Source organism: Aulostomus chinensis, chromosome 11 (assembly GCF_037954235.1).
Source record: "Aulostomus chinensis isolate RoL2024-O1b breed Wild chromosome 11, RoL_Achi_v1.0, whole genome shotgun sequence".
Taxonomy (NCBI): Eukaryota; Metazoa; Chordata; class Actinopteri; order Syngnathiformes; family Aulostomidae; genus Aulostomus; species Aulostomus chinensis.
The window spans coordinates 19,700,668-19,708,993 of NC_141330.1; positions in this window are offsets into that span (position 1 = coordinate 19,700,668).

The following is an 8,326-nucleotide window of genomic DNA, read 5'->3' on the forward strand; positions in this document are numbered from 1 at the left end:
TAAGACCTGGAGTCTCTTGGCTGAGAACGAAGAGAGGGTTTGTCATTGTGTGAGAGTGTTTGCATGTGAATGTTTGAATGTTCCTTGGACAAGCCTGGTCATTAACTTTTACTGGGCACGGACAACATCTTACCATATGAAATAAATGAAGCCGAAAACTGAGGTTTTCCAGTCGCTGGTTTGTCATTGTCGATGTTTCAAATGAAACTAAATGTGTTTCTCCAAGAAGACAGTCATACATGTCTCTCTTAAAATCTAAATCCAGTGAACGTAAAGATCCAAATATGAGCTAAGTGAAACCTCAGGTAGAGATTAAATAAGAGTATATGAATACAGAAATGGTTATTTAATGCTCGCTTACCAGACAGAATATCAACTGCACAAATTAGAAATCACTTCATTTATTGATTGACTAAACGGGACAAAAAAAATGTAATATGGTACTGACATTTTCTTGCATGTACTCCATACAACTAAACATAAAATATCTGTATTTATGTTCCCTCATTTTCATAAGAGGCTGGGGTTTTTTTTTACGCTTTTTAGGGAAATTATTGATTTCATTTTGCCTCACTGTGCACATTTGGGTGATTTACAGATTGGTTCTGATGTCACCTGAACCTACTCTGAGGAATCATTTTCTGCACTTACCCATCCTAAATCCACTAAAACTTTTCGCTCCACCTCAACAGTACATTTCCGTGTAAATCATGAAGAGCAGCAGGAGTGTCCCACACTAGCCTGTCACATGAGGTTCTAACTGAGCCAGCAGAAATGACCTTCAAAGTGCTATATTTGATGATTGACTACATCCGCACTCCTCCATTAAGACACTGAAAAGGGAATTGTACTTAATTTTTTGCAAGAATCTACACTGCTAATTAAGCAATAAGTGTACTTTTACCAGCTCTGCTGTTTCCAAAGGCGGGGCATCATTTCTAGCATATCTTGGTAAGGTGATTGGACAAGTGATTCTTCAAGCCTTAGGCAGGTGCCAGGGATGATCGACTGTAAGAGGTAAGGAAAGATCAATTTATGAGCAAAAATCTACTTGTTTGAGGATGAAAATGAGGGAAGTTTGGAAAAATAGATGAAGCCAGTTTTTTCTGTTCAGGATAGGAAAATGTATGCAGCATAAGATATCAACTTAATAAGTTACTCACAGCCTGAAGGTACTGAATTTGTATCCCTCGGAGTTCGCATATTCTCCTTGTGTCTGGTTGGGTTCTCTCCGTGTACTTGGGTGCTTCCTCCCACAAGCCAAAATCATGCTTGTTGGGTCAGTCGTAGGCTGTAGATTGCCCATGGGTGTGAATGTGAGTGTAGACTGGCGACCTGTCCTGGGTGTGCTACCTTGCAATGACTGCTGGGATAGACTCCTGCCCCGGGCAACCCTGAGTGGAGCTTGAAACTATAAATAATTGTGTTAACTGTATAAAATATGCACCTCTCTGCTCTGCAGTTACTCCTCATCTGCACCAGTCCGTACGGTCCGTATGAGTCAAGTAGAGCCACGATGGTCAAACTCTGGGCTTTGAAGTGCACAACCACATCCGTAACTGGTAATTAGCCAGCTGGACTTTGCTGGGATCTTTTAAATAATCCTTGTGACTTCTATTTTATACCGTTGAGAAACGATAAATTCAATTAGCGAGATAAAAAGACGTCTGACTTGAAGACAGAAATGACTGGAAAATGATTCAAAGTCTGAGAAAGAGAGGACTGGGTTCACACAGGAATTTAGGAAGAAAGAGAGATTAATTTATTGTATGAGGTTAAGACCTAACATGTCCTGCCAAGACTTCGAATCCTGAATGTGACTGCGTTCTTTCAGTTAATGTATCTGTGCAAGCACAGATCTCACAAGAAATATGTGAAAACACCACGACCACTTAAAACTGCATTGCACTGTGGTGGCATGTAATTTCACCACCATTAGGCCATGTGGTGTCAAGAGGGGCGTGGTCATTCGTATAAAATCGGATGTTGAAATCCTAACACAACAGTGTGTATTACACACACAGATTAGATTGTTTGTGTCCTGGTCAGATGGTCTTTGACTTCTTCCTCCTAGGTTTGGAACCAATCATGAAATCCCATAAAAATAGCGACAATATAATTCAGTCCATAATAACTGTGAACCATAATTAGACTATTACGAGTAGAAACACCTCGAACATCTTGTCCTCATGTGTACTCTGATGTGTTAATACGTCCCCATGATACGCCCCAGCTGAGTCCGGCATCTTTGAGCCTCTGACTTCTGTGCTGGCACCCATAACATGCTACTCATCTGCTACTCTTTCAAACTCACCTTATCGGTGTCTTTTTCACAGAATAAACATCTGGTAATATAGGAACAATTAAAATGTCATTCATAAATCTGTGAAATGATATTAAAAGCAACGGCGCGGTGGTGCAGTGGTTAGCACTGTCACCTCACAGCAAGAAAGTTCTGGGTTTGAGTCCCGGCTCGGGCACGGGATCTTTCTGTGTGGAGTCTGCATGTTCTCCCTGTTCCTGCGTGGGTTCTCTCTGGTACTCCAGCTTCCTCCCACAGTCCAAAGACATCAAGAGGGGACGAGGCTGACTGATACTCTAAATTGACCGTAGGTGTGACTGTGAGTGTGAATGGTTGTGGCGACTGGCGACCCGTCCAGAGTGAACCCCACCTCTCACCAGAAAGCCGCTGGGATAGGCTCCACCCCCCCATGACCCTTAACAGGAATAAACGGAAGAAATTGGATGGATGAATGGATGGAAATTAAAAGCACAAGCACTTTTTTATATCTGACTGCTTTGAGTCTGCAGCTCCGATGCCTGAAACACTGATGCATAATGTGAGCGTACCAATGGTTGTTGCTGTGATATGTGTGTGTGTGTGTGTGTGTGTGTGTGTGTGTGTGTGATTTGTCTTACCTCATGGCGTGATGACGTGCTCCTCCTGGCATTTAAAACAGACACCCTACAGAATCTGTCCACCAGTGCAGCGGCTTGAAAACACAGCTCCTCTCCACATCCACATTTCCATCAACACATTTTGATGCATGTTTTGAAGTATTGCTTTAGAAAAAGGAGGTTTTTTTCACACTCACTTCAGGTCTTTTCTCCTTTTTTTAAATGGGAGACGAAATGGAGATGGAACGCTCTTTTTCGAGTAAGCAACATGGCTATTGGCCACTAGTCAACGTGACAGAAATTCCCTCCAGTATTTGTTTTTCAAGATCATTTGTCTTCAGCCTTGAATAATGTTGTCTGTACCGCCATCTTTACATGACAACACAAGTGCATCAAACAAATGGATGGAAACACATTTACTATTTTTGCGAGATTAGCGAAGTTTGCTCAAAATTGCGTTTTTTTTAAAAACTGGAAACACGTCTGTTGTTGGTTTGGATTAGTTTGATCATGTGGTCCCAACTGATCTACTGTCATGGCAACTGAGCAAACTCCAGCAGCTAATTATGTTTATGGGATGCAGTTAAAACTGATGTCATGCTGCCTTTCATGCTCAAATAAAAGAACAACACAGCAGAAACCTGTCTGCTTATTAGTCAAATCTTATGTTTCTAATGTGCTCATTCTTATCCTGTTTAGTGTTTGCCTGGGTTTAACCAGTCGAAGTGGACATTGTGGCAGAGCTCCTGATTTCCACGAACTAAAGCAGAATCTGAATGCGGTTCTGATGGCCTGTTTTCATGATGTGCGTGCCCTGTGCTGCCTTCATCTCAGGGCATTCTCTGGACTCTAAATTGTTTTCTGCTTTAAAAATTGTTTCACTTGTTTATCCCGTTGAGGATTTCGGGTTTCAAACACATAAAGGCTCTCCACCCTCATTATTATAATTGGCAGCAGTAAAGGAATGCAGCACTTCTTATTGTTGATACTCTGGATGTTAGGCTAATCATGGACACTGTCATCATTTAAGAGGGAAAAAAAACATTCTAATAACGCCAGTATTTGCCCAGAATAAATAAAAGCACTGAGAGCCAAAATGACCTCCGTGACTCTTTGTTTGCCAGTGTCCTTTAACAGAGGTCATGTCCATGCAGTGAAATCATTGCTACATTTATCATCCACAACCTGAGGTGGTGTTCAGGCATGAGGAGTCAGTGGTTCTTTAATCAACAACCAGATGGGAGTGTTCATATTAGTGCGTGAGCTCTTTTGGAAAGTGTGTGTGTGTGAACGGGTGTGTGTCTGTGTCTGTGTCTGTGTCTGTGTAAAACAGAGAAGGGGAGAGAGAGAGAGACAGACAGCAAACAAGAGACAAAACTGAGATGTAACATTTAAAATAGAAGGAAAAAAGAAAAAAGAAAGATTAGCTCTCTTAAAAGAATGTGCAAACTTTTACGGAAAAATGGTAATTTGCCATCCTCTTTGGAGCCAAACAAGAAGATAGATATCATTCTCTCCCCTGTGTGTGCACGCTTAGCTTAGCATGGCACAATGAATGATAGTGCATGGTAAGTGTTAGCATAGCTTTGTCTTCCCTACTCAGCTTCCAAAAGCTGCAGTTCCTCCTCTGTGTATTCAGGTTCAAATAGATCAAATTAAGGATCTTGGTTTGTACAGAGTTGATCCTCCTGGTTCTCTCTTGCAAAGTAGGCCATGAGTAGTCGCAGCAGTTGCTCTTGTAGTCATCAACTGTTTGTTTTGTTTGACTGTTTGATTTGAAAGTTACACTGTCTTTGAATATAAATTTGTTATGTCATGGTTAACAACATGCAGACTCCTAATTATATTAACGCAGGGAAAGACTGTCTGTATTTGATTACTTCTGACAAGGTCCTTTAGCATTCATTGTGCTAAGCTAACTAGAAGCAGGTCCCTTTTGATCTCGGCTCCCATGTACACGACCCCATGTGACAATTAGAAGAAGAACAGACCTCTGTCCAGAGAGTCAGTAGTCACAACGCAGGTGTTCCTCAGGGTCACCAGGGAGCTACTGTGTGTGTGTGTGTGAATGTGAGTGTTTGTTCCTGGAGAAATTGAATTCTCCAGGAACACACACACACACACACACACACACACACACACACACACACACCATTGTAATGGGAACTACCAAAGAAGCTGTAATGTCTGTGTTTATGTGCAACTCTCTCTGAAAAGATTCTATAACTGTAGTAGTGTACCAACTAGATCCAGTGTGTAATTGTGAAAATGAAGCTAAGATTGAAGATTGGTGCGATCTAATAAATTATCAAAATAACAACTACTCTTGGGTCAAAATCCCATCATCTATAACTTTTGAAATATCTACAATAATTAAATTGAGGGGACAAGTTTAACAACAAAAAAAAAAAAAACGGTGGTGCAGTGGTTCGCACTGTCACCTCACAGCAAAAAAGTTCCGGGTTTGAGTCCTGGCTCAGGCACGGGATCTTTCTGTGTGGAGTCTGCATGTTCTCCCTGTGCCTGCGTGGGTTCTGTCTGGGTTCTCTGGCTTCTTCCCACTGTCCAACCTTCTGGTGAGAAGCTGGGTTCCCCCTGGACAGGTCACTAGTCCATCTCAGGACCAACACATAGAGACAGACAACCATTCACACTCACAGTCACACCTACGATCAATTTAGAGTATCAATCAGCCTCGTCTTCTCTTGATGTCTTTGGACTGTGGGAGGAAGCTGGAGTACCAGAGAGAACCCACACAGGAACAGGGAGAACATGGAGACTCACACAGAAAGATCCTGTGCTGGAGCAGGGACTGGAACCTGGACACTTCTTGTGACAGTGCTAACCACTGCACCACCGTGCCATCCTTGGGTCAAGTCAGATAATATTTATATGCCCAGAATTACAAAACAAAGTTTGGCTCTGTTACAATCTTGACATTGTTCACTGTCTTTAGATCCTCAATACAAGCAGGAAAGCTACCCCAAAAACGTTTTAAACTGGGAGCTGGCAAAAATAGAAACTTTCTTTGAGTAGGCGTCCCTCTCTCAGGATGGATGGACATGAAATTGATCCTACAAGTACAGAAAATCACCATAGCTACAAAACTGAATGACAAAACATACATGTAGATTATAAAATGTATATAATGAATTCTGACGTTGAGAAACTTCAGATTAGGCCAAGTGGGCCCTGAGCCATAAAAGCTCGTCTCCACCCAGGAGACCCAGCCTGGAGTTATGTGGGAAAAAGCAGAGGGTAAAAAGATGTTGTGGGTCAGAATGTCAGCATGTTGAATGGCATCACAGCTGGTGTGAACCCATGACAAGATGGTCTCTTGTATATTTTTTTTAGAATGAGATTTGGAAAAACTTCATCAGTCCATGTAAGGCCTTTTCCACCGTAGGTTTGACTATTCGACTACATTTTTGTATTTTACATTAGAAACATGGCCTCCCCAGGAATGGAGTTTGACTCTCCTGTTAATTTAAATGAAACAAGTTTTACTTCAGACTATGTCCTTGTTTACAATGCCTGACTTATTTTGTTAGATCCAAACACATTTTTATTTTGAGCAGCCGACACCTCACTGGAGCACTGACATTGATGCTAGAGGCTCTTCTGGGTGCTGATTAATAAGAGCTCCTGTCACTTCTATGTTAGATCTTCATCGTCTGGGACGCATCAGTGCCTATGAAATATAAAGTGACACATTTTAACAAGATGTGAAGCAATCTGTGAGAGTATTCTTCGGTTATGTGGTTGTCTTCTGATGTCTCCCGGTGAAGGCTGGAATTGACTGTTGGCAACTGCGACCTGCATGAGAATCACTTGTTCAGCATAAATGTTGACTCTAATCCATCATGCGTCAACTTCATATTTTATTCGAAAGTACATCGGACCCACGGAGATGATCTGGATCAGAATGTATTTCCAGCAAACTGATCTCAAGTGTGTGTGATGCCATAAGAGACCTCCAGCTTCCAGGAGCCCATCCACACGTCCTCCTCCTCCTCCTCTCTTTTCTCTGTCCTCCCTCAGCTTGGACCCAACAGAATAAAACTGTTTGGATCGTCATATTTAACTTCTCAACTCCAACGTTGTTTCAGGGAAATGCCAAATACCGTGATCTTTATATGCATCTCACTTTTTCTTCCTCTTTGTCTCTCCTGTCTTTTTTGGACAATGATAACCAATCGAGTCCTCTGAGGTTGTGAGGGACAAAGAGCGTCTCCCTCTGTCGGCAACCAGGTCAAAGTTTCCATCTCTTCCTGTCTGTTTTTCAGAAGGAACATTTACATTCAATGAATCTTAAATCTTTCTTAGAAAAGTGGCGTCACACGTACCTGTTGCCATGCCCGGAAACAGCATCATCCAACTTCCATGTTTCTCACGCTGCCTTCCTTCCTCCGAGCCTCCAGTGAATCCCCTGCTGACTCACCATCAAGGGCTAGGGAGCATTTTCGAGGAAGAGGTATTATAAGGGAGACGTCCCTGTTTTGTTGCCAACAGGATGAGTTTGTGATCAGATGGAGAGATTGACGATGACGGTCTCCTCTCTAACTTCATTCAAGTGAATGTTTAGATTCTTTGGAGATTAATATTTTAAACCCTCAACAAAAACCTCAAATGCTAAAGTCATTGAATCTCATGTCAGGCGCTCTCACAACCCAGTATTTAGTCTGGTTTAAACAAACCCCGGTGGTGTTCTTTTGAGCACTTTGAAAGCTGTTGTGTGTGATTCAATACAAGTTAGAACGCTCCAATCCAATCTTGATCCCATGCTGTTACAGGAAGCCAAGCAAAACGCAGAGGATTATGGGATGTCTGCACGCAGTATTTGTTCAGATGTAAACAAAACAACTCGAGACAACAGAGATGACTGACTTGGATTTTCTGCTGAGAAATGAAAAATTTGGCCAGAGAATTTATTCTTTCCAGCGCTAAATTAGAAAGACTTCCACCGACTAGATTTCCTGCTCTGCTCCTTTGTACACACCCCGCAGCAAATGTTTATTTTTAAATTTATTTTGTCTGCTTGAATTTTTTGTACTGTGAAACAAACCAAATGTATCAATTTCAGTTTGAGTGATGGTTGGAAAAGCACTTTTGAAACCACAAACAAAATGTAGAAAACTGCAGTAAGACGAGCAACATTGCGTTCTCAACCGTATAAATATCCTAAATCTCTTTTCTCAACTGACTATAAATGTTCCTAAGTACGTTATATTTTCTATTTTTCACACATATAGAAAGTGGGTAAAATAAGTTTGGAAGCATGAAGGGAGAAATTAAAGATATGCCTCTGCTTTTCCTGCTGATACTAATAGGTCATTGGACTCTGAAGAGGAATTTTGTGTGGTGAAGGAATTCGTCAAACACAAGAAACAGGCTGGAGACTCAAAGATGGCTTACACTGGACTGGACG